Source organism: Rhinatrema bivittatum, chromosome 6 (assembly GCF_901001135.1).
Source record: "Rhinatrema bivittatum chromosome 6, aRhiBiv1.1, whole genome shotgun sequence".
NCBI lineage: Eukaryota > Metazoa > Chordata > Amphibia > Gymnophiona > Rhinatrematidae > Rhinatrema > Rhinatrema bivittatum.
In genome coordinates this window covers 208,928,577-208,955,254 of record NC_042620.1, presented here as the reverse complement: position 1 = coordinate 208,955,254, position 26,678 = coordinate 208,928,577, and the positions used below count along the sequence as shown (strand labels likewise).

Below are 26,678 nucleotides of genomic sequence, written 5' to 3'. Positions count from 1 at the left end.
AGTGGTGCCTTTCCCATGGCACATCTGATCAGTTCGGAAGGGAAATACTGGTCTAACCCACTATCATATGTACCCTTGCCAGCAATTGCAGTCATTTTTGTCAAATTCTGATCGAACATATTTGATTAGCATTTCAGGTTTTTCTTGTTGCTCTCGACACAGTCCCCCTTTATCTTCTTCCAGTATTTCAGTCTCATATCTGTAGTTCTCCTTTTATTAGCATGAAATGAATTGGTAACAGATTTAAAACAAATTTTAAGGAAGTATTTTTTGTCAACTTACAATTGAGCTGTGGAATCTGTTGCTATATAAGATTGATCAGACTAGCAATATAACTGGGTTTAAACAAGTTTCTGGAAGACCAGTCCATCCACAGCCATGTGACTTATTTACATTTTTTTTTTTTTTTAACTTGACCTAGCCAATGTTCAAAGTGGGGAGTACCAAAAACCATTCATAATCTGAAAAACAAATGAACCATAAATCAGACATTTTAAATAAAAACACACATGGCCTACATGAACATTAAACAACAGTGAAAGAGAAACTCCGCCAGTTAAGTAAACAAAACGTTCTAATCCTGGCATTCAAAGGCTTGCGTCTTCAGCTGTCACTTAAACAATTGCGTACAAGTAATCATTTGCAGCGTGTCTGTAATGAGTTCCACAGGGCAGGACCTGCCACTATGAAAGCTCTTTCATGGATCTCTGATAATCGAGCAGATCGTAGTGAGGGAACCTCCAGCAATCCCTGATGTGTTGATCTTGAAGCCTGTGGAGGATTGCTGCTACTTTATCCTTGGCGTAAGCAACTAGGAATGGCTCTCCCCTTCAGGATTGGCTGAGTACTTCCAAGTGACCTGAATTGACCGCTGTCAGAGGCAGAATGCTAGACTTGATGGACCGTTGGTCATATCTCTGAGAGAATATAGAAAGAAGAAAAAACAATCCAGGGAATGTCTACCAAAATGGTACAAAACATGCACCAAAAGTCTTATGAGTGACTTAAGGGCCTAAATATGTACAGTATACCTTAGCAGGCCTGACCTTAGGCATAGGCAACTGCCTAGGGTACCACATTTTGAAGTTGCCAAATATCCAGGTCATGGAAGAGCCTAATTCTGCTTGCTTTAGCACCATGAGCTGGCACAATTTCAAAAGGGCACTGCCATGGCATTCTGCCCATAGGCACCCAAATCTTAAATCTGGCCCTGTACCCTAGAAAAGAGAGAGAGACAGAAAAACTAAAATATATCAAAAGTATAAATGTACAAGTAGCAAGTTGTTTGGTTTTTTTTTTTTTTTTTAATGTAAAGGAAACTCTAGAACGAAAGGTCACAATTTGAAGTAACATTAGGAAATAAATATTTCCATTTCCAAAACCTGATTCTCTAGGTCCCAAAAAACTTTCCTTGTAACCTGAGTTGATGTAGACAAATCCAGAAATATACTGACTCTTTGACGTATCCCGTAAATCATCCCCTTGAGTCATTTCATTTATTACTTATATCCTGCACCAGTCAGACTAATATAGCTGCCCAAGGCCGTTTACCACAGATTTAAAAATACAATACAATTAAAACACTTGTAGGAGTTTTAGCAAGATTTTCCACAGACACCTGATTGACAGTCAGACTCCATTTTTCTTCGGTAAGGCAAAAGTGGGGCTTACCAGACAGAATTTCAACAAACCTTTTCCTGATTGAGTCGCTATTTTCAATGCGCCACTTTCCTCGTCACTTGCAGAAGTGGAAAATGGAGAACACAAACCAAGCTGCTCCTAAAATAGGAAGCAGCTCTCCAGACCTCCCCTCACTCCCCCAGCTGAATTCCTAGAGACCAGGCCTCCGTTCACATCCACGTCTTTGTCTAGCTCAGAGGACAATACAACTGCATTTCCAGGCAATGGAAGCCCCCAGGCAAGGGTGGCCGAAGGACACGTGTCATGGCTCTGAGAGGACGCCAGCTCTTTTAATCCCAGCCTCCATCCTAGAGCTACCCCAGATGGATGGTCGGCCAAGGAGTAAACCCATGAATCCAAGGGTTCCATAGCAGTGGTTGGCAACTTCAATTAGTGGGGCCTTTGGTTTCCTTTTCCTGACCATTTGGAAATAAAGGTAAAACACAGGGAATTAAAGTGAACTGCAGAGTTCTTTCCTCTGTGACTGTTCAACTCAATGCCATCTTGTTCCCTCCCTGTGGTTCATATTTTATGTTCTTATTTGAGGTCATATTCCATTTCTTCTTTAGAAGTATATTGCTGTATATAGGCTTGACTTGATTTATTGGGCAATATTTCATGTGCTACATCCAGGGTGAGAAACAGAAGTCGATTGGGAGTTATTTAGTCACGCGCATCCTCCTCTTTCCTCATGGATTTTGTGGACTCACTGTTTTGTGGGGTTTTTTGTTTTTTTTTATGACAGCTATGAGATTCTTAGCTAGTAGCAAAGATGGTTTTGATTGCTTTGCTTCTTACATTTTTTTTTTTTGCTTCCTTGAACTTTTTTTTTTTTTTTTTTTTTAAATATTTGGTAGCCTATAAGCTGTTTATCAAAGATTTCAGCTTGTGGCATAATACAAAAGACTTAAGTCCTAGAAATACATTTCTGTTCCGTTAAAGAACTTGACTTTTTAACCAGTACTCTGTATTATTGTAGTTATTTTAATTAACAGCTAACTTTTGAGAGGGTGGAAGGAAAGGGAAACTGCATAATGAAGAGTGATATTATTAGAGCAGAAGTTTCAGCTTTTGCATTAACCAAGTTTAAATTTATCTCTTTGTGTACTGTAGTCATTTTAAAGAAATCTGCACTTGGTTAAGGTTTGTAGCATTTTAAAACCATAAGAAAAGAACTAGCAAATATGGAGTCTGCATTTTGTTTCTTAGACTTGGCAAAAAAATATTTTAATGTGCTCTTTTTGCATTCAAGTTTTTAAAGCCCCCACTTTGCCAATAAAGCTCCCCCCCCCTTGCTCTTACAAAATAGTCCTCCTGTTGGTTGACGGCAGACTTATTTTGTAGTGTGTTGCAATATCTGTGGTTTTTGTAAAATGATCTTTCACTTGAGATGCATTCCTTTCTGCTCGAAACAACTTGGAGTGCCAACTTTTTATAGCGCTTTCTGCCTGTCCCAATGTATAACGTTTTATTTTTTCACCTTTCACATTTTAAATAATGGAATTAAGCATCATATTATTGTTAGTCCGACCAAAATCCCCCCTTTAGACTATGCTAAAATAAAAGCAGAAGACCGCTTGCCCCATAATCTGAAGATTTTCAGCTAATGCTAAGAAAATAACTTTTTGTTTTGACCCGATGACAGGAGCATAGTTCTCAAGTCACAAAACTAGGCAATATATTTGGATTCATTTTCATACATATTGTTTGAGCTTTATTTCTGCTAATCTAGAGGAACTCTCATTATCCTGCAAAAGATATATCATTCTAAAGAAATGACTCTCTTGGACTCCTGTGGGCTTCTAGTCACTTGGCACTCGGTTTGGTTAGGTTGAAGTGCCATGAGCCTTTGTTCACAGCTGCCTAGGGCTTCTTCTTATCTAGGGCTTCTTCTTATGTTGTTTTCCCCCAGCTCTCACAGCGACAATCCTTGATCTGGGGCCACGAAACTGTGGCTCCCTTCCAAACCTGGGTAATGTAGATCTGGAATCTGGTCTTCAGGGGTTGTTGGCTGACCCAGGTGGTGGAAGACCTACCCTGAGAATCAAACTTAGGTCTCCTGCTGTCACATTTGGTGGCTCACGGGACGCTCCCGCAAGCTGCCCCCATTGCCACCAGACCAATGTTCTCCCATTGGTAACAAGAGGACGACAAGCTCGATAGCATGCTGCCGACGCTACTGCTCTTGGTCCAGTCTCCTTAGATGTGTGCGTGCGCCTGACATCAGCAGACTGAAAGGGTTGCGGCGCCCGCTGATGACATCACCGGCGCTAGGCCTATTTAAAGCCTCTTCAAACTGCTCGCCTTGCCTCAGCAACAGGTCCCCTGGCGCGTTCTTGTTCCAGTGAGTGTTACTAGTTCGTGTATGCCTTCCCTGTCTGCTCCTATCTTGTCTGTGCCTTGTCAGTTAGCCTTGCCTTTTCTTGTCTGTATTGTCCTCTGTTGCCTGTTTTCCTGGATTCCGACCCTGGCCTAGACCCGGACCCTCTTTGATCACTGCCTGGACCTGACCCCCTTGCTTTGGATCTGACCTTGTTCTGTCTGCCACCTGCCCTGACCTTCAGCCTGTTCTCCGTTACTGCTGTCTGCTGCTTTCCCTGACCAATGCTCTCACCTTTTGGACTGCCCTAGGGCCCCTCCTAAGACCTGTTAGCTGCCAGAACCCAAGGGCTGAACCTGTGGGGAGGTGGCTGGTATAAGTGAAGCTCCAGCTGGTCCCCCTACCGGGCACTTCTGCCAATTGTTGGTGTGAGCCTAGAGAGCTTGCTCACTAGGCAGCGCCAACCACACCACAGTAATAAGGGTCCACTCTTCTGATGAGCGTCACACTTCATCGTATAATATGTATTTTGTCCTTGAAAAATTATTAGTATGTTTCTCTGATTACCTTTGACCCATAGTATATGATAAATTCTCTTCCAGCCCTCATTACCAGGCTCACAGGGATCATTCTTGAACGTTTGTGCTTATAGGTTCCTTTCTAAACAATATGCAAAACAAAAAAAAAAAAAAATCTGGTGTAATCCCTGAGGGAAACTAGCCTGACTTAAATTATCAAGTATGAAAAGTAAACAGTCACGTAAAGAAACTGAATCTGAAAGAATTTACGTGCAGTGTGGCTAAAATAGTCTCTTGTTTGACAACTTTTTGAGGACTTAACTTCATGCTCATTTAAGTAATCTGTTCATATTTAGTGTCTGTATGGTAAAACACTTATTGAATTTTTAAAATATTTTTTTTATCCTCCTAGCCTTGCCATAGTTCCTAACAAACAGGACTTCTGTATAAACAGGTTGTCCTTTTTGCCATTGGACCCAGCAGGTTCTTCCTGTTCAGTTGGGACGGGGTCTGGTGCTGTGTTTGTTTGTACCTCCTTTTCTTATCCTGGACGTTTACCCTTGTTGTGCCAGCGCACAGAGCACGTTTGGACATCTGTTAATGTTCTAATGGGATCCTGATGCTCACAGTGTGAAAGTAGAACCGCTTGTTGGGGGATCCTGTTTTATTTTTTTGTACCTTAATGATGCTGTGGGCTGGCTCCGTGTTTGTCCGTTGTCTGGAGCCGACGGAGCTTTGGGTGTTTTGTGGAGGCAGCCAGCCCTAGTGTCCATAGAGCATCGCTGCGAGAGAGCCTGGAAAGAGACTTCACTCCAGCTCTTGGGGGCCAAGATGTTTAAATAATGAGGTGAGGAAGGGGTGAGATGTGAAAGAATTGTTATGTAGTCTAGTGTTAATTCCTCGCTGGGGTTTAATATTTTGTGGAAATAGACTGCCATTATTTAGACAAAACAGCTTTTTGGTATGCAAGTGACTTCTCCATTCCAGCTCTGGGAAGGGCCCTGAGTTTTATGCTCGTTTTTTCTGAAACTGCAAGTGTAACAGGTGTCTTACGGGTTACATGATAAGCTGAACATTTGGCTTTTGTAACAAAGAAGTTCTAGTTTCCCTCTACATATGTTGGTAACAGGTGTTGCATGAAGTATGCATGTGGTCTATCTTATCACAGCAGCACTGAGGCCCTGGTCAGCAGGGTTGTTCTCATTTTCTGCCTGTGGGTGGGGAGAAAGGACAGGGTGGATTCCTTGGTTAATAGTATTCTGACTGGCATGAATTACACACGTATGCTCAGCTTTGTTCTTACATAACTTTCATTGGTAAAATGAGAATGAATGACCATATATTTAAAACATTTTTTTCCAAAAGATTTGATTGTACGAAGAGTAGTAGAGCACAATTTTATGTTTAAAAACAAAAACAAAGAGAAAATTCTTATGTCTTGAAACAAATCTCAGCAGGTGGTGTGCTAAGATTGGGCAGAAAAGATCACATGAACTTGGAATAAAGTTCCATGTGCAGAAGCTTGGAGTTGGTGTATTCGTTCAAAGTTCAGTAAGCCCCTCTTACATTTGCAGTAGAACAGATTTTACCCACACTCTTTGGGCTGTCGTAAGGCACTCAAATTTGCCTCACGTCTCACACAGCTGTATTACTGCACCAAGAGTCATATTATGGTTGTGTAGTACTACCTGAATGGAACTTCTGTTCTTGAAAGAGCTTTTCCTCAGTTAATGCACTATTACGTAGTCCTTGAGGTAGCTTGCATGTTATAACCTGCAGCATTACCTCCGTTTATTGCTATGTGACTTATCTTTGAAGTAGTAAAATGGCTTTCTGATCTTTTCATATTTTACAGAAGCATCTGTACTAACACACGTGACAGACTAGAGTTAGTGTCTGCAGTGATCAGTGCATCTGGTTTTGCTGAACTGCCTTGAAGGATTTACACACATGTCAATAATCCAACACATGCCCTCTGCACACCTGTTAATTGTTAGTTACGTTAATATCTGGTCATCTTTCCTTCTTAATTTTAAGCCAGGAATGAATCTGGTATTCTCAAACACCTGTCTGAGAAGACTGCACAAAAATGATTTCATGTTGGTAGAAGTTCAACACTGTTTAAATGCTGGACTTCACGATATTTAAAACTGAACCACATTCACTGTGGATTGCAGTTTAAAATGGTATTAAACATAAGCAGTACAGTGTGCATCTCTGAATTGTAGATATGTTTGTAGAAGACAAATGGAGTAATGAAATAAAAAAAATCCAATTTAAATTTGCTTTTCTGTGGTTCTGATGGTCAGAACTCAAGAATGCTGAGAAACTTCATTCATCTACCATAAAAACAAGGGATACCTCCTAATCAGGGGATGAATCAGATCATGATACTCCAGCGGGTTCCCAAAAGGAAGGGGAAGGCTTTTGATTGATGAGGAGTTGATGATAGGCTGTTTGGGAAAGAGGAACTTGAAGCCCTTTGAGGCACCCAGTCTAAGAATAGCGGATCCCAGCCCAATGGATATGGTTGAAGGAAGACCCCATTTTTCAAGGAATAAGGAGGCCTCTCAGGGCATTCCTACTGCATTATGCCTTAAAGCCCATTGTTCTTAAAAACAAAAAAGACCCCCCCCCCCCCCCCCCCAAGGAAATTCCATGGGGCTAGAGCTATGAATAAGGTATATCCTCTGCCCCTAGTGGAGAGAAACCGTCTCCTCAGGATTCCCTGCATAGATGCAGTTGTTTTGATAGTAACACAAAAGACGACAATCTTTGAAGAGGTGGGAATAGCCCTGAAAGATCCACCGGATAGGACAATAGAGTTCATTCTATAACAGACTTTATAGACTCTATGGCTCTACATGCATCTATCAGTTGAGGCTATGTAACCAAGGCATCATTGCGCTGGATTCAGCAGCTCCCTGAGAGCACTGAAACAGCGTGGCTGGAATTTGCCATAGCATTTTTGGCAGATGCTATGTATGATCTAATTAGGTTGTCCTCTCTGATGATGGCCCCTGCAGTGACAACTAAGAGGCTTCTTTGGCTGTACCACTGGGCAGCATATTTGGATTACAAAGCACACCTTTGCAAATTACATTTTAATGGGGGTTTGCTCTTCAGAGAAGATTTGGAAAGTTGGCCAAAGACTTGGAGGAGACAAAACCCCCAAAATTGTCAGAAGATAGGACCTGGCTGACGTCATGGGGGCCTAGATTCCAGTACCTCTGAGACCTGGGCAGGTTTAAGGTAGCCATTTGATTCTCCCTTCCACACATACCACACGAATTAACTCATCCCTTTTGTGGGTCTGGAAGAGCAAAAACAGAGCCCACTATCAGGCCAATACAGTACAGTGTGCTCCAATGGAGCGCACTGTTAGCCGGCATTTGGACGTGCATTTTCGATGCGCTAGCTTTACCCCTTATTTAGTAAGGGGTAATAGCGCGTCCAACCCCCCCCCCCCCCCCCCCCCCCCGAACCTAATAGTGCCTGCAACATTGTAAAGCACTATTGCACATGTAAAGCACTATTGCATATGTTCATTAACAAGTTTATTGTAAAGCACTGTTGCACATGTTCGTTCTATTTGGCACAGCTGCAATGTTTCTGTTAATTGTGAACCGATGTGAGGTTACTAAACAAATGTCGGTATATAAAAATTGCAAATAAAATAAACATGCAAATGCATGTTGATGGCCCTATTTAGGTATTCCCGCGCGATTCAGTAAGTAAAATGTGCAGCCAAGCCGCACATTTTACTTTCAGAAACTAGCGCCTACCCAAAGGTAGGCGCTAATTTCTCCGGGCACTGGGAACGTGCACAGAAAAGCAGTAAAAACCTGCTTTTCTGTGCACCCTCCAACTTAATAACATGGCGATATTAAGTCGGAGGTCCCGAAAGTTTAAAAAAGTAAAAAAAAAAAATTTGAAATAGGCCCGCGACTTGAAAACTGGACGCTCAATTTTGCTGGCGCCCGGTTTCCGAACCCGTGGCTGTCAGCGGGCTCAAGAACAGACGTCGGCAAAATTGAGCGTCGGCTGTCAAACCTGCTGACAGCCGCCGCTCCTGTCAAAAAAGAGGCGCTAGGGATGCACTAGTGTCCCTAGCGCCTCTTTTTACCGCCGGGCCTAATTTTAATACTTTTTTTTTTTTTTTACTGTATCGCGCGCACAGGAGAGTGTCCTGTGCGCGCGCTGGGAGAGGGGCGCTTGCCCGCTCTCCTGCGTTTTTTACTGTATCGGTATGGCAGCAGGAGAAAGCTGCCTGCCCATTGATGTACAGTAGGTCCCTCTGACGATAGTGCTTTTGGCAGCCACATCTTACAGTTCTATTCAGAGTAGACTCGAAACACATCAGAATAATGGGTACTAGACATCGTTTGAAGGTGATATGCCTCGGAGTGTCTGAGGCTGGTCCCAATGGACTATATGATGTCGCTATTTACTTCACAAATCAAAAGGCAAATGATAAAAGTTATTCTTGAGAAGGTACAACACCTTCAGGCTATAGTCCTGGTGCCCTCTTAGGAAAGAGTCAAGTTACCTATTGAATTTATTTTGTGGTAGGTATCAAAGAAGGATGGCTCTTTCCGTCCTTTATTGGACTTAAAAAGGGTCAGCCGATGCCTCCACATACCCCATTTCCAAATGGAAACTCTCTGCTCGATCATTGTGGTAGTAACCTAGCCTTTCTAGACCTCACAGAGGTGTGTGCTCATATTCCTATTCACGAGTCCCATCAGAGCCTTCTATGGTTCTGTGTAATGGGTCAACATTTTCAGTTTCAGGTGCTTCCCTTTGGACTAGTGACATCCCCCAGGGCAAAAGAGCATAAGGCTTGCCATACTGGGTCAGACCAAGGGTCTATCAAGCCCAGTATACTGTTTCTAACAGTGGCCAAGCCAGGTCACAGGATCCTAAGGATTAGATTCCAAGCTGCTTATCCCAACAATAAGTAGTGGATTTCTGCAGCTCTACCTTAATAATTGATAATGGACTTTTCCTCCAGGAAATTGTCCAAACCTTTTTTAAACACTACAATACTAATAGCTTTCACCATATCCTCTGGCAACGGATTCCAGAGCTTAATTGTGAGTTGAGTGAAAAAAAATATTTGCTCTTATTAGTTTTAAAAGTATTACCCAGTAACTTCATTGTGTGTCCCTTGGTCTTTGTACTTTTTGAAAGAGTAAACAACTGATTAACATTTACTCGTTCCATTCCACTCATTATTTTATAGACCTCCATCATATTTCCCCTCAGCCATCTTTTGTCCAAGCTGAAGAGTCCTAACCTCTTTAGTCTTTCTTCATAGGGGAATTTTTCCATCCCTCTTATCATCTTCATCGCCCTTCTCTGTACATTTTATAATTCTGCTATATCTTTCTTGAGATTTGGTGACCAGAATTGAACACAATACTCAAGACAAGGTCGCATCATGATATTCTCTGTTTTATTCTCCATTCTTTTCCTAATAATCCCTAGCATTCTATTTGCTTTCTTGGCGGCTGCTGCTGCACACTGAGCAGAGTATTTCAACGTATTTCCAACAATGACATCTAGATCCTTTTCCCGAGTGATGACTCCTAATGTGGAACCTTGCATTTTGTAACTGTAATTTAGGTTATTGTTCCCTAAGTGCATCACTTTGCACTTGTCTACATTAAATTTCATTTGCCATTTCTTGTGATTTGACAACTTTGAATAATTTTGTGTCATTGGCAAATTTGATCACCTCACTTGTTGTTCCCATTTACAGGTCATTTATAAATATATTAAAAAGCATCAGTCTCAGAACAGATCCCTAGGGCACTCCACTATTCACATTTTTCTATTGGGAAAATTTACCAATTAGCCCTACTCATGTTTTGTTTTATTTATTTTTTTATATATACTGACATTCAATCTGAGATCACATCTGTTTACATTCAGGTACTGTAGGTATTTCCCTGTCCCCAGAGGGCTTACAATCTAAGTTTTGTACCTGAGGGTAAAGTGACTTGCCCAAGGTCACAAGGAACGACAGTGGGACTCGAACCCTGGTCTCCTGCTCTAACCACTAGGCTATTCCTCCTCCCTCCTTCCTTTATCTTTTAACCAATTGGCAATCCACAATAGGACATTGCCACTTATCCCAAGACATTCTAATTTCCTAAGAAGTCTCTTATGAGGGACTCTGTCAAATGCTTTCTGAAAATCCAGATACATTATATCAACTGGCTCACCTTACCTTTATCCACATTTCTGTCTATGCCCTCAAAAAAAAAACTGTAGCAAATTTATAAGGCAAGACTTCCTTGGCTAATTCCGTTGGCTTTGTCCCATTAAAATATACTTATCTATATCTTCAGCAGTTTTGATCTTTGATAGTTTCTACCATTTTTTTTGTGGCACAGACATCGGACTCACTGGTCTGTAACTTCTTGGATCACCCCTTGATTCTTTTTTAAAAATTGGCGTTAAATTGGCAACCCTCCAGCCTTCCGGTACCATAGATGATGATATTGATAGTTTACAAATTTCCAATAACAGGTCTGCAATTTCATTTCTCAGTTCTTTTAGCACTCTGGGATGTATACCATTTGGTCCAGGTGATTTGCTGCTCTTAGTTTGTCAATTTGCCCTAGTACATCTTTGAGGGTTAGTATATAAGTAATTGAACATAAAACAAGTAGAAGCAATTGAAAAAAACAGAACAATCATTTAGGTGTAACTTAACTGAACTGAGTTAAACAGAACTGGAGAATATAGGGATTCTAGGAAATTAGGTATGAGGATAGGGAGGGGTAAAGAGGAAATGGAATTCTAAATTAGAGGTGGTAAGGGGAGGGGGGAGATAGCACTTAGATTGCAATTATGAGCAGTTATATAGAAGGGTATTGAGAGTAGAAGCAGATATAAGGGAAATCAGAGATGGTGCATAAAAAGGGGGTGTTGGGTAGATAAGGCAAGGGCATAAAAAGGAGAAGAAAGACATATGTATTTCAAGTATAGGCGCGAATCCGGTCTCTCTTATATTGGACTCTCAAATACTGGACTTTAAAATCTTGCTGTAGTTATTAACTTTGTATTCATGATTCTGCGGTTGATGCTATACTCTTTTAATCTTCCTGCTGCATTATTAACTCTCAAGCTACCTCCCATTTTAAATATAGAATTTACCCTCCTGTAAAAAGTTCCACTGTCTGTTAACATTTGTTCCTGTAACCGCACGTAACCACATGGCAGCTAGTCCAACTGTTGTGTGGCTGTGACTGCTGTTGTATATCTTTATCTGTACCCAAGTATTAAGTGCTTCTATCCTCATACCTGCTACTCTCCCTTCCGTGTGCCTCTTTTTTTTTTTTTTCAGGTCCTGCTTTTAGGTCCTGAGTTTGTGGATCACTTTCTTGTTTATTGCTCACACTCCTGACTCTGAAACAGTTTTTTCCATATCACATCTTTATATGTCCTATATGATTACTTTTTTCATAGTGCAACTTATGTATAGAAACAATCATCTGATGGGAGAAATTTGGTGGGGCAGTGGGATCTTTGCACTAGATGTGATCTTGACCTATGTCAGTACTTGTTGCAGGAGGTAAGGGGGGGAGGGCTCTGGGACATTGGGGAGAGGGGATTGTCTGGGATAGATCGGATTGGCTTGTTCAAGGTAGGTGGGCAGTGCTATTTGTCATGGTTTTTTTATTTTTATTATTTTTTTTTTTTACTGACCCTTATACTGAGTAGTTCCGCGGAAGTCTCAGCTGGGAGGACTTCTGTGGAGGTTTGAGCTTTTATCTGCAACACACTGGTTGGATGTAATGTCTAAATCTGGCATAAACCTAGTATCATGGTAAATTTGTGGGATTAACTCCCCGATCAAGAGGACCAAAATTCTCTCTGAGCTAAATAAAATGTCTACAGACATTGCTTTACTGCAAGAAACCCATTTGAGTGATGTAGAACAAAAAATTACAGAAAGGGTGGGTGGGGGGATGTGCGATTTGCTTCTACTAAGAAAGCAGGGGTGGCAGTCTTAATAAAGAAAAGTCTGCTCTTGGTGATTGATTAAGCAGGAAATTTAAGGATCTAGAAGGGAGTTATATCATTTTGATTGCGGAGCTTCAGACAACCTATAGCGCTCTGTAATCGATATGTTCCAAATCAGTACAATCATTCTATTTTTTTTTTAATATCAGTAAATTGTTGTCTAGCTTAGAAGATTGGTTATTTGTTGGGGAGGATTTTAATTTCCTACATGATCAAGTTTTGGACAAATCTCATCCAGTTAAAGGCGATATATGGCATGGTTCACGGGGATCTCACTTTTAAATGCTGATCTACACTTAGTCGATACTTGGAGGGTTTTACATCCCTGCAAGAGAGATTTTACCCATCTTTCTAGAGCACATGCTGCTTTTGCTCATATTGATTACATTTTGACCTCGGGTAGTCGTTTCTGTCATGTGACAGAAGCGGGAATTGGTGAAATTTAAAGTATCTGACCATGAACCGTGCTCTTCACTGACAACCACTTGAGATTATATCCTGTTCTGAGAATTTGTGGGCTTTAAGTTAAATATGGATAAGTCAGAAGCAGTAGCTTTTCCTGACTCAGTTAAATCTCAGTAGACAGGGCAATTCCTGTTTACATGGGCATCAGGTAGCTTTAGATACTTGGGCTTGCAAATGACATTGAACTTGGACCAATTATATCACCTGAATGTAACGCTTCTGTTAACGTCTACTAAGGATAAACTACATTCATGGCATCAGTTACCCCTATCTTTGTATGGTCGGATCAATTTATTTAAAATGATTCTACTTCCAAAATGATTGTACATAATTCAGACTTTACCAATCAGATTGAAACGGGGAGATATCCAGTGACGTTTTTTTGTGTAACCCTTAGATTTACGATATCCTCTCCATGATATACCTGCAATAGTTTGTAAGAGGAAATTAAATAACATCTTAATATCTTCTCGCCAGTGGGCTTGGCATAAAGTCATGACTCTATTAAAGTTATCAGGCTTCTGCTCCCCCTTTTTACCTATTGGGGGACTTTAGATTTCTTAGCAGGCTTTCAATTAAAATTCTTTTCTTTTTGCAGTCAGCAGGGCTTACTGTTCTACATTAGCTCTTAGCTGTTGAAGGAACAATTTTATCGTTCCAGGACTTATGTAGTCAGTTTGGATTTAGAGATTAAAGATGCCTTCTATTATTTGCAATTAAAGCATTATATCGTATCATTACACCTGAAGTTTTTGTCACAGGCACTGGGGACGATGGTAGAATAATTTTTTCATATGGAATAGAGAAAAATATCTATAATCCTTTTATAAAGAGTGGCAAAAAATGATCCAATGTGATGTATTTGGGGTGGTGGTGACTAGATGGGTTAAAGAGGCTGCGTTTTACCATTACTGAGAAGGACATACAATTATGCTTTTAAAGGGGCACAAACCATCTCTTTGAATATGTGTGTATGCGAGTTACAGTTTAGGTTCTTGCATAGAGCTTATTTTTCTTAGTCGGCATTTCATGATAGACTAACCTCCTCGTTGTTATGTTTAAAATGTTAACTAGATAGAGGATCTTTGACCCATGCTTTTTGGACCTGTAATATTGTTTTACAGTTTTGGCAGAAAGTGTTAAATTACTTACAGAAACTGTTGGGACCTGTAGTCCCCTTATTGCCTGAAGTGGTCTTATTTGAAAAAGATATGTCAGGTTTTTTTTTTTACCAAAGGTGGTGGTCTTTTTGCTCAAAAAGCATTTATTCTGGGGAAGAAATATATTTTGTTAGTATGGCATGCTAAAACATCGCCATCTCACTGGCAGTGGAGGAACTCCTTGCATGACATGGTGACTATCGATGGCTTTATATATATATATATATATATTTTTAGTTTGTCCTCTCGAGTTTGCAGTGTCATTCTAAATACTTTGTAGAGGTTTTCATAGAGAATGATACAGGGTTTTACCATCACTACCTTTGCTTTGCTATATGGGGTAAGGGATGGGGAGGTTGAGATTTTCTTTGTACTTGGTATCATGTTTTGCTTCTTGGGTGTATAACAACAAAGCACTCAAGATGCTCCCTATCACAAGGCTTTTACCCAGATGACCTTAAGATGGCAGCCATTAAACCGCTCCTAAAGAAGCCAAATGCGGACCCCAACGACTTAAACAACTTCAGACCGATCGCAAACCTACCATTCTTAGCTAAGATAATGGAAAAACTAGTCAACTCGCAAATTTCAGATTACCTAGAAGACAACAAACTCCTCTACCCCTCACAATACGGGTTTCGCAAAGCATCCAGCACTGAATCCCTCCTGGTATCACTAACGGACTACCTGATCGTGGGTATGGACAAAGGCCAGTCATTCCTTCTGATCCTGTTGGACCTTTCAGCTGCCTTTGACACGGTTAACCACTCCAGCCTCATAAAACAACTCTCATCCATTGGAATTGCAGGTACCGCCCTAGCATGGTTCAAAACTTTCCTTAACAACAGAGAATACAAAGTGAAAATACACAATAAGGAATCCTACTGTTTCAAGGCCCCCATAGGAGTACCTCAGGGATCCTCCTTATCTCCTACCTTGTTCAACATATACTTACGCCCACTGTGCCACCTTCTAATGGACCTCAATCTCAAACACCTTATTTATGCAGACGATGTTCAGATAGTGATTCCCCTTAAAGAATCACTAGGCAAAACACTTGAATACTGGGAATCTTGCCAATCAAAAATCAATGACCTCCTCACCAGCTTAAATCTCATCCTAAACTCCGCCAAAACCGAACTAATTCTCATTACTCCTGAAAACAATAATCATCACTCTCACACTTCAAACATCCCCCTATCTTCTCAAGTCAGAGATCTAGGAGCCATTATTGACAACAATCTGAACCTGAAAGATTTTATAAATCGCACCACCAAGGAGTGCTTTTATAAACTACAGGTATTAAAAAGAATTAAGCCTCTATTCCACTTTCAAGATTTCAGAACCATACTTCAAGCAATAATCTTCGCAAAATTAGATTATTGCAACGCCATACTCCTGGGACTTCCATCCTCATACACCAAACCGCTGCAGATTGTACAAAACACAGCGGCCAGAATCCTTACAAATTCCAAAAGAAGAGACCACATCTCACCCATCTTAAAAAATCTTCACTGGCTCCCCATCCAAGCCAGAATCCTCTACAAAACTATCACCATCATCTACAAGTCAATCCATCACTACACCTCCCTGGACCTTCAATATCCGCTCAGCCTTCATATCTCTCAAAGACCAATCAGAGAAGTACACCGAGGATCCCTTCAGATACCGAATACAAAATCCACACGACACACAACAGCAAGAGACTGGGCTTTCTCAACAGCCGGACCCTCACTTTGGAACTCCATCCCCACTGATCTGCGACTAGAACCCTACCTACCAACTTTCCGCAAAAGATTGAAGACCTGGCTTTTTAAACAGGCCTTCCCGGACAACTCATAACCATCACCTGCTACTGTAACAATGTTACTGTAAATATTCATTAAGTTATTATTAAGTTATTAAGTTAAGTAATTATCCCTTTACAAATCTTTACGCCCCACCGTACCTCATTTTTCTCTCTCCCAGTTATCTTACCCCTGTTTTTTGTAACTGCTTCCCCTTGCACAAGTTTAGTTCTACTGTTCTATGCACCCCTTGTTTCTATGTAAACCAGCATGATGTGACTTGTTCATGAATGCCGGTATATAAAAAAACCTAAATAAATAAATGTAACTGAGGGGATAAAATTAATATTGGGAGAATTCTGATGGGAGATCTACTATTTGGTTGTTGAAAGTTTTCATTGTGCTTGTAGTATGATCTATTTCCTGCTGTTAAATAGGTTTTCACTAAAATGCAGCTAGCATCGATATCTTCCTATAAAGGTCTGATCAAGGGCATCCATGTGGGGTAAAGCCCCTTTGACCTCTCTTCTGAACAATATTCCCACAATATAATCTTGAGAGCCTTAGCAAAGTCGCCCTTCGAGCCAGTATAACAGGCATCCCAGAAGGGTCTATTTCTGAAGACAGCCTTTCTGGTGGCTATTGGATCTGCCAGGTTCATTTCAGAACTATAAGCCCTCTCATGTAGAGATCCTTGCTTGGTGTTTGTAGAAAACTAGGTTACCCTGTGGCCGCTGACATCATTTTTGACCACGAAGGTATCTGCATTTCACTTTAATTTAGTTGATTTTGCTTTTCACCTTTTAGAAGTAGTGAGTATCAGGGCAAAGATAGTAGCCTACACTTGCTAGATGTTCACTGGATATTCCCGAGATACTTAAAAGTGACAAATGCCTTCAGAAAGTCATCAAGTTGTTTGTCTTGTTTTCCGGTCCCTAGAAAGGGAAGCAGCCTCCAACAAGACTATTCTGGTTATATGGATCCAAGTAAGCAATAGCTTAAGTGTACCATCTTTTGGGTAGACATATGCTGTCTGGGCTCCGTGCACGTTCCACAAGCATGCAGGCATCGTCACGGCAAAGGCGTCTTCAGCCTCTCTGTAGGAATTCTGCAGGGCAGACACATGGTCGTTCTTGCATTCCTTTGTGAGGTATTATAGACTAGACGTACAAGCCAAGGCAGATGCTGCCTTAGGGTCGAGAATACTCAAGATAGCCCTGTCATCTTACCTCCTGGTGAAACACAAGCTTAAGTAACTCCCATGTGATAGGACTGGTCTAGCAGGAAGCAAAGGAAGGTGACATTTTTCTACCTGATAATATTCTTTCCTTGAGTCATAAAAACATAAGAATTTGCCATACTGGGTCAGACCAAGAGTCCATCAAACCCAGCATCCTGATTCCAACAATGGCCAAACCAGGTCACAAGTACCTAGCAAGATACCAAACAGTAAAGAGATCCCATGCTGCTATCACTTAGTGATAAGTAGTGCCTATTTCTTAAGTTGGTTAATAAGTTTGACTTCTCCTTCAGGAACTTGTCCAAACCTTTTTTAAACCTAGCTATGCAAACAGCCTTAACCACATTCTCCTTCCATGAATTTCAGAGCTTAATTGTGCTTTGATTAAAAAATATTTTTTTCTGATTTGTTTTGAATGTGCTACTTAAGGACTGTGCTCTAGCCTTTGTTTTTGTTCTTTCTTTTTTTTTGGAGTAAATAACAGATTTATTTACCTGTTTTATTCCACTCCATGATTTTATAGACCTCTGTTTTATCCCTCCTCAGCTGTGTCTTCTCCAAGCTGAACAGCTCTAACCTCTTTAGCCTTTCCTTATAGGAAAGCCATTCCATCCCCTTTATCATTTTGGTCGCCTTTCTCTGTACCTTCCTGCTAGGCAAGTCCAAGATCTGTGCAGGGATATAGGATTAACAAAATGTCTCCTTAGTATGTTCTCTCCTACTTTTACCTCTTTTCTTCACCTAGAGTATGGCCTTGCAGACTTTGGACTAAATTAATATTTGTACTAATTACAAATTAATTAAATTATATTTATTTGTTCTTGTCTCAGTGCTTTGGCAGAAAGCTACTGGCAACTGCCTGGGGCCACACCTCCCTTATAGCCCAGAGTGAAACCATGAAAGAGGTGTGTTCTCTGTCTCCATGAGCTGAGGGGAAGAGAAATCCCATATGTAAGGACTGGTCTAGTATGACTCAAAGAAAGAAATTTGTCATGTAAGAATAATTTCATCATTTGCTTCATAGTATATGAGTGCAGTCTTCACAAACCTGTCAGCAACTGCATTTTAAAGATATTCATCCTTATTGCGTGTGATATTTATCCAGGATTTTTGGTGACCAGTCAGAAGATTAAATACTGTTTAAGTGTTATGTTTTGTTGACCAGAAGTAACTACCTCTTTTGGGAAATCTACAAATTAAATGCATGGATAGGTAGAATGAATAAGGCTATTGTAGACATGCGTATTAAAGCAGCATGCATGGCAAATTCACTAATTGAGAACAATTGATTTCCAGTAGTTTGTTCTCTACTGACTTTCCTTTCTATTTATTTATTCCATTTTATTCCGCAATAGTAACAATATTAAAACGTAACAAACATGAACAAAACTACAAATTAAAAAAAAAAATCAATCTAAGTTCACCTGACAAAATAAAAAGGCTTTCAATTGCTTTTTATATTTTAGTTAATCTGATTCCTGCCTTATATTGAGGGACAGATTTCCACAAGGTTGGAACACACAGAGAAAAATGTATGATTTAGAGTTGTTTGCAGTTGAAACTGAGTAATTTGAAGGTATGGCAAGTAAACTCTTGAGTGGATGAGCATAAACAGATTAGGAACATGCCAGTGTAGTTTGTTTGAAAGACAATATGAGCTAGAATAAATGGATTTATGCGCCATAACTAATATCTCGAATTGCACTCTCTCATTTATTGGTAGCCAATATAACTTTTCTTAGATGTTAAGCTTCCACCCCATGATAATTTATATATTATATGGTCTGTGACATTTTGTACTAGGTCAAGTTTGCATAAGATACTTTAGTAATATAGAGCATTACAATAATTGAGATTACTTACTGTGGCCTGAATGACAACTCTAAAATCCTCAGTAGACCAAAATGTACATTAATGGATGAAGTAGTTTTTAGTTTAAAAAAAATGAAATCTTAGCTACTTTTTACATATCTATGCCTTCATAGACAAATGCTGAGTCTAGAATAATGCCTAAGGTACTAGTTTGTGTACTTATATGTACTGTTTGGCCCTATAGCTTAAAGGTGACAAAAAACTTAAGAATACAGTCATCTTCTGGCTTAAAGTTAACCTATTCCAACACATCCAGTCATTAATGGTGGACATACTCTGGGAAAGAAGATTGTAAGGAATCTATCCAGTATTGGTACTTGGGATAAAAAGTTGGATCTAGTTGGCGTACATCTTAAACAAGAATCTCATAGACTCTAACACATTACCAAAGGTTGTATAATAGATGTTGAAAAGGACGAGCCTTTTGGTTCGGCTTACAGACACTGAAAATCAACCAGAGTCATCGTCATTGATTGAAACTTGTTGCATCTGTCCTAAGTATAAATAGAACCACTGAAGGACTACTCCACCAATGCATAAGTCACAATTTTGTAATCAAATTTTCATGAGGTATAGAGTCAAAGGCAGAGGTAATATAATATCTAATTGAATATAAACTCCCATTTTTAAATGATCTCAGCTCTTGAGCAGATTATCAAATGTCTGTTCCGTAACCTTTGCGAAATCCAAATTGTTCTCTGGGTAGAATCACATTTGTTTCCAGATAACCTTCCAATTGCATTAAAACCCATTTTTCTAATATTTTACTTAAAGTACAAAGATTAGGAATAGGGTGAAAATTGCAAGGAGATGTTGGAGTTTCAGAAGTTTTCTTTAAAATGGGATGGATTTCGGCTTTTTTTTTTTTTCTCATATGGAACCAGACACTAGCAACTGATTAACCAATCCTATTAAAGTTTCACTAAAAATAGAAAGCAACTTTTAACAATACAAAACAGCAGGGATGCAGCTTAAAAGATTTCACTTAAATTTTTTAAAGAATATCTTCATCTATTAGTCATTAACATAAATATGTCCTATTTAACAGGCCTACTTTAATCAGATGAGGGGTGTTAAGTCCACTGGGAAAGGCAGAATTGATTGCATTTAGATTGACAGGGAAATTGCAGCTGATAACTGGACTAGTCCCAAGAAGAAGTTAAATACACTTTTATCCACGTATTTTCTTGAAAGCCATTTTATAAAATACATAGAAAAGAGGAAAATTACAATCCAGGAATATATATTGCACAGACATAATGGTGCATTGGGGTATTGCCTTTGTATCATGAAGATTCGTGAAATTTGTTTTCCTTTTATCATCTTCAGCAGAACTAACCTAGGTGCCACTTTTTGACTCATTATCCCAGTAATGGTTTTCTACTTTGACTTTGATTTGCTGTTAATAAGCAGTGGCTTTCTGGCCCACCCACCAATGAGTGAGTCAATTAACTTCTCCCTATCTTTCAAATCAAAGTTCTAAAAGTATTTTAATATAACAAAAGCATTAACTGATGGAGAGAGAAACAGTAACAATTAGAGAAGTCATGAATAAACACAGGGGATATTTGGTTACAAAGGACTGGCAGCAAAGACCAGAATTAGCTAAGGCCTGTGGCAATACAGTAGGAATTACATTGGGCAAACTAGGTAAGCCTTACGATCCTTATCTGCCAAGAGTAGTAAGAAACTAATAGAGAATTGATTTGCGTAGCACCTTTGGTACTATTGACCTTCTTGAATTCTCACTTCCATCCTTCTGACTGCATGCTTGTCATTACTGTGTTTGGGGGGGGGGGGCAGAAATTTCATGATATTACATTGTGAAAAACAAGACCAGTTTAATGTTGTGTGATTATTAATAGGTGTAACATTACTGAAACGGAGTGGTGGAGGAGCAGTTGTGGCTATCCTGACATTCTGCTCCTCGCCTTCCCCGAACTGTGAGCAGCATGAGGAAATGAATGTTCCTTTTCTCCCATCAGCACTCTTTTTTTTTTTTTTTTTTTTTTTTTTTTTTTTCAAACTGGAAAGCTGCTAAGAGGAGGAACATTTCTGTTGGCCTGAAATAGTGGTCTCCCATCCCTTTTTTTTCTCCTGTGGTTCACATCTGTCATGCCTCAAACCTCTGCCCAGGTACAGTGCCACCACTACTTGCCTTCCCTTTCTGCTATTGCGATTTACCTCCTCCCTAGCCTAGTACAGATGCTGCTGTCTTCCCAGCAGGCACCATTACTAGTACTGCTGCCGTCCCTTCCTTTCTGATTCTAGTGACAACATGGATACTTTGAACCATGTTTATGGTCCCAGCGGCTGCTTCATCTTCTATGTTCCTAGAAGGGAGTGGAGCAGCTGTGAGGATCAGAATTGCGGCCCACTGGTCCAGTGATGCACATAGCTGGCAGTAGTTGCTGCAGTCATGGGGAGGTTAGTATGCTGGTAACTGGGGGAGATAGAGTTGTAAATGCACTGGTATCAGATAGAGAGGGAGGACATAGAAGTGCTGGCGGGAAGGGCGAAGACCCTGCAAATGAAAAGGAAGGATGTTGGAGAAGAAGACATGGAGAAGAGGGGGAGGAAGGAGGTAAGGAGCCTGAAAAATGGGGAACATGAAAAGGAGGATGGGGTAGAAGGAAGGTGGAGAGGGATGTAAAGATTGATGTATGGGTAGGTGACTAAAAGTGGCATTTCTAATGTTTCTAGGATTTTTTTTCACGGGATACTTGCATTAGTTGTCAAGACAGTCTTTATGAAATTTATAACTTGCTTAATATTCCTAGGTGACATAAAACAGTAACGTATAACAATATCACATAAAACACACAAACTCTATATAAACATTCTTAAATAAAACCAAATAAACTTTGCCTAATTGGCTAACTTGGGTCTAAACTCCACCAAAAGCTTATTGGAATAATAATAATAATAATAAAAAAAACCTTGACTACTTTCTTAAAAAGCTTAATATTTATGTCTAACTAGGCCCCACTGAAAACTTGTTGGAATAAAACCCCCTGACCACCTTTCTGAAAGAGTTAATTCGAACATAGAACCTGGTGTCATCAGGAAGACTATTCCATAGTTCTGGCCAAGTAACTACAAACGTATGTTTCACACAAATAAAACCATGTAACAGAGGGAACCTCCTGTAAACCTTTTCCCTGAGATCTCAAACATCATGACAGAGTGTAAATCTTCAGTAATGCTCTCATAAAGGCAGGAACTATAGAAAGAAACACCTTAAATATCAAAATATCAAATCTGCTTCACTTTTTTGAGGAGTTAATAAATATGTAGATAAAGGTGAACCAGTGGATGGTGGTGTATTTGGATTTTCAGAAGGCGTTTGACAAAGTTCCTCATGAGAGGCTTCTAGGAAAAGTAAAAAGTCATGGGATAGGTGGTGATGTCCTTTCGTGGATTATAAACTGGCTAAAAGACAGGAAACAGAGCAAGATTAAATGGACAATTTTCTCAGTGGAAGGGAGTGGGCAGTGGAGTGCCTCAGGGATCTGTATTGGGACCCTTACTTTTCAATATGTTTATAAATGATCTGGAAAGAAATACGAGTGATGTAATCAAATTTGCAGATACAAAATTATTCAGAGTAGTTAAATCACAAGCAGATTGTGATAAATTGCAGGAAGACCTTGTGAGTGGAAAATTGGGCATCCAAATGACAGATGAAATTTAATGTGGATAAGTGCAAGGTGATGCATATAGGGAAAAATATCCCATGCTATAGTTACACAATGTTAGGTTCCATATTAGGAGCTACCACCCAAGAAAGAGATCTAGGTGTCATAGTGGATAACACATTGAAATCGTCGGTTCAGTGTGCTGCGGCAGTCAAAAAAGCAAACAGAATGTTGGGAATTATTAGAAAGGGAATGGTGAATAAAACGGAAAATGTCATAATGCCTCTGTATCGCTCCATGGTGAGACCGCACCTTGAATACTGTGTACAATTCTGGTCGCCGCATCTCAAAAAAGATATAGTTGTGATGGAGAAGGTACAGAGAAGGGTGACCAAAATGATAAAGGGGATGGAACAACTCCCCTATGAGGAAAGACTAAAGAGGTTAGGACTTTTCAGCTTGGAGAAGTGATGACTGAGGGGGGATATGATAGAGGTGTTTAAAATCATGAGAGGTCTAGAACGGGTAAATGTGAATGTTATTTACTCCTTCAGATAATAAAAGGACTAGCAGGCACGCCATGAAGTTAGCATGTTGCACATTTAAAACTAATCAGAGAAAGTTCTTTTTCACTCAACGCACAATTAAACTCTGGAATTTGTTGCCAGAGGATGTGGTTAGTGCAGTTAGTGTAGCTGTGTTTAAAAAAGGATTGGATAAGTTCTTGGAGGAGAAGTCCATTACCTGCTATTAATTAAGTTGACTTAGAAAATAGCCACTGCTATTACTAGCAACAGTAACATGGAATAGATTTCGTTTTTGGGTACTTGCCAGATTGGAAATAGGATGCTGGGCTTGATGAACCCTTGGTCTGACCCAGTATGGCACACTTATATTCTCAGTAAAATCCTTAAATTTTTACCTCCTTAGCATTGGAAGCCAATGTAAAGATTTCAATATAGGGGACGTATCGCATTCTTACATGCTTGTTACTGTTATAATATTATAATGTAAACCAAAGTGATATGTAACTTTGCTACATGAATTCCGGTATATAAAAATGTTAAATAAATAAATGCTATCTGAAAACCCACCAATCATACAAGCTGCTGTGTTTTTGGGTGGGTCTGCAGGGCAAAATCCTTGGATAGCCCATATAACATGGGTGCCAGGACATGCTCATCTTGCCTGCCTGGCAAGGCGGTATGAGGTTGGGTCTTTGTATGGGTGAGGGGGGAAAGGTAGATTTGGGTGGTGGATGTTCTGGGGAGGTGTTTATCCATTGGTCTCCTGCAGGGTTTGCACCAAGGCCTGGTGAGGTGGCTGATGTTGATTGGTTTGGATTCTCAGGGGATCAAGGGATTTAGCAACAAAATATTTACCGCTTAATTTTGCTTGGTGGCAGGCAGCATCTCTCCATCCAAACTTCAAATTTTACTGATTGTTGGAGTTCTTGTTGTCACAGCTATGTGGGGATGGAGGGTTACCCAAACTTTAATTTACTGGATTGCATTACTCAACCAGCTGGGATAGTTGGTGGGGCAGTGATAGAAAAAATGACTGGGTTAGAGCAATTGGGTGCAGTCACTTGAGAGGTGGCTGCTTGCTGGGCTGTTGTGGGAGCTGTATATGGAGGCAGCATGGTGCTGTGAGGCCTGGGGGTGGATGCAACCTGCTGGGGGTGTGGTGAATGACCACCGGGGCTGTGGGCTGTGTTTGAGCTCAGGCATTGGGCTGTTATGGTGTTCAATAAAGCTCTGGCCTTTTTGATCCCAACTGGTTTGTCTTTGTATTTGCTTGAATTCAGTAAGGAGGCTGGTGGGAGGAGGTGGAATCCTGGTTGCCCTTGCTATGGACAATCTGAAGGGCTTGCATTGTGGGGTCAGGTTGCCTAGAAGAACAGACTTATAATAATCCATCCCATTCAAGATTGATGCATGAATTACAGTTCAAAAATCTTCCAGTGACAAAAAAGTCTTAAATGCCACATAATAAACAACTTTTAAAAGACATTCTGCGCCACTTTCTTATCACGTGGCTTTAAGGATAATGAGGTTTCAAGGTTTGCAGACAAAGGGATGTAAGTTAGAGAACGGCAGAAAGTGTGCTAAGTGTTTTCTTTCCTCCTTATCGGGCCGATACAGTAAACGGCGCGGGAGAGTGGGCGAGCGATTCAGGAAGGAAAATTATGCAAATTAGGGCCCTCGGTAAAAAGGAGGCGCTAGGGACACTAGCGCGTCCCTAGCGCCTCTTTTTGGACAGGAGCGGCGGCTGTCAGCGGGTTTGACAGCTGATGCTTAATTTTACCGGGTTGGGTGTCGAACCCGCTGACAGCCTCGGGTTCGGAAAACGGATGCCGGAAAAATTGAGCATCTGTATTCCAGGCCTCAGGCAGATCTAAAATTTTTTTTTTTTTTTTTTTTTAATTTTTGGGGCCTCCGACTTAATATTGCTATGATATTAAGTCGGAGGGTGTACAGAAAAGCAAATTTTTCTGCTTTTCTGTACACTTTCCCTATGCTGGCTGAAATTAACTTCTGTCTTTGGGCAGGCGTTAATTTCTGAAAGTAAAATGTGCGGCCAAACGGGGGCTAAAAGTGCGCTCGGCCGAGCGCACCATACTGAATCGGCCAGTATGAGAACAAAATGCTGGAAATGTATTTGTTAAAAAACGGGACATTGTTGGAGATTCTTCTTAAACAGCGGACTACTAGTAACACTACCGAAATGATTGTTAGTAGAAAAAGTATAGTTTGGATTCAGGGGGCTTCTTAATTGTGCCTGAGGAGAGATTGAGAGTGCAGTTTGCTGTGTACTTTCAAAATGCACTTCCCCCTGAATAAACTTTCCAAATGAATGCTGTTAAGCAGAGCTCATCGTTGTCAGTTTGGGATGGGAGAAATGCCATGAATCCCCTTGGTTTGTGGCATATGCGAGAGCTTCATTTTGAGCTGAGCAATTGATGCAACTTGGTCAAACCTTCCTTGCCTGGCACATGTGACTTTCTGTGGAAGAGGATGCTACACCTGAATTACCGTGATTGCATTATATAATTTGGTAAAGAGTAGAGAGAGTTGAGGACAAACACAGGTGTCCATATGGAAGCATTTTTTTTTACCTTCCTTCCTTCCCTCCTGATTGATGATGCGTTAACACAACTTCTTAGAGCCTGGGAATGAGTGACTTCATGTGGTGGTTTCTGAAATTGGAATCCTTGAACGTTTGTTTTCTTTTTCACATCAACTGAGTGGGCAAGAGCATTTTATCAGTACAAAAGGATCTTATGGCACGCCATTAGTCCATGAACCTTTCAATGGAAAACTGTTTATGGTGGCTCAATGTTATTAAACAGAGGCTGCTACGCTGCTGACAAGGCTTGAAAAGCTGCTATAGTTTACCAGAGTTTATTGCAGGGATAGCTGGGGAACTCTTTAGAAATGCTGTAGGATTGCAGCTTTTCATATTGAAAGTGAACTGAAAGTATAAAACGGATGTTTGCTATTGTCCGTGAATTACTGGTGGTCAAAGGAGAGAGAATTTAAAAGCACTGCATTCATAAAGAAGCGATGGGATGAAGACATCACACAAGCATACTGCACAGTTAGGATGTAGTGTCGAGACCCGCTTGGTTAATTGGAAACTGGATTATAGCGTGTGGAGATCATGAGCCCGTGTGTTCAAAACTGCTCAGGTCCTAAGGACTCCCATTGAGCCAACGCAACTATATGGCCACAGTTTAAGATTAAACAAAGCGGTTGGGGGGCGTGGCAGGAAAGTCTGTGGATATGGACGTGACTTCTCCTCATAGCATTTATGAACAGCATATAGTCCAAGCATCTTTTGTTTAGCCGGGACTTGGGTAGAAGGGCTGACTAAAATGAACACTAGATTTGCTGATTGTGTTCTCAGAAATTTGATGTGGCAGATAAGCTAATCTAGTATCGGAGGGTAAAAGGGATGG

The 26,678-nt window shown here is 40.4% G+C and overlaps 1 protein-coding gene across 3 annotated transcripts in view; it reads left to right on the top strand.

Moving 5' to 3' along the window:
- The window catches only part of PLS3 (plastin 3), a 228,319-nt gene that overhangs the window by 14,742 nt on the left and 186,899 nt on the right, over window positions 1–26,678 (top strand). The window lies entirely within an intron of this gene.